We start from the raw sequence: 1,310 nt of genomic DNA, 5'->3' as shown, positions 1-1,310 counted from the left end.
CATTTAATAATTTTTTAAATATAAATATACTTTTTAAGCAAAAACTACTAAATTCGATCGCACGGTAACTTAATTTCAGCCTCCGCCCCTGAGTATACAGGTGCTAGGCCGATGCCTAACCTTAATAAATAAATAAATAATGGGTGTGATACTGAAAGCGGTTGATAATATTTGATTGAAATGCCTCATTTTATTATATATATATATATATATATATATATATATATATATATATATATATAGAGGAATAACTCAAATTCCTTTCTTTCTTTTGACACTATTTTTTGGGTTTCCAATCCGGCGTTCGGTATTCGTATTGGAGCCTGATATATATCGGATTCGCGCCGCGTAGGGCCCCATTCGGGGGAAGCGCTCCCTACCAAGGATTTTTTCCAAATCCAGGGCTCGAACTCGAGACCTCTGGTTAAGCGAGTGCAGTCCCATCCACTGCACCACATCCTTTCGTGGTTAAATTACACTATTTATCCGACCTTGTGTATTACATCTATCTAATAAGATTGAACAAACCCCTACAAAATTGTTTAGCTCCAAGTAGATGAAACTAGTTTTAAAAGATTAACTAGGACACGGATACCTAAGTTATTGTTAATAGATTAACATAACCATAAAGTATTGTTGATGGTAAAGGATGGATACCTTAGTTATTATTAATAATAAAGTAGCACAAAAATTAAGAAGATTAATAATTATGAAGCAAGCTAACGGAAGATGCTCTTATGATTTTAGTAAAGATCACATGTTTGCAAGAGCCTTTGTCATTTCCAATGAATATATAGTTTGTTAATAGTACTATTAATCTGTGGAGACTTATTCTGGAAATACCAAAATATATAGTTAATTTGGGGCTCTATATGTTTTCATTCTTTTATGTTAATTAAACTAACTATGGCCCCATTGGTACATTTCTTTCTAAAACATAATGGAGAAAAAGGTTTCTCAATTTATGTCAAACGCATTTTCTTTATTTAATTCGAGAGGAAGAAAATTGCACCTAACCAAATTCTCTTTTAGTCACAGTTATGTAAGACAATTTACCTTTTTGAAGGCAAAGACAAAATAATAAAATCAAATAACATAGCACTCCTTGCTTTCTACTATACCTAATTTGCTATTTGTCTACATTTTTTGGGGTGGTTCAATGTACTTTTGTTATCTAACTCTTTTCTCATTAGGTAATTTTCGAGGCGAAAGCAATAATCGCTTCTCTCTATGTGCCAATGTTACAAAGAATAAATATTTGAACTACTCTGCCTTTTATTTAGGAGACTTTTTAGGCTGATCTCTCTCTG

This window comes from Nicotiana attenuata, unplaced genomic scaffold, assembly GCF_001879085.1.
Source record: "Nicotiana attenuata strain UT unplaced genomic scaffold, NIATTr2, whole genome shotgun sequence".
NCBI lineage: Eukaryota > Viridiplantae > Streptophyta > Magnoliopsida > Solanales > Solanaceae > Nicotiana > Nicotiana attenuata.
The sequence above is the reverse complement of the archived record's forward strand: the minus strand, read 5'-3'. Positions refer to the sequence as shown.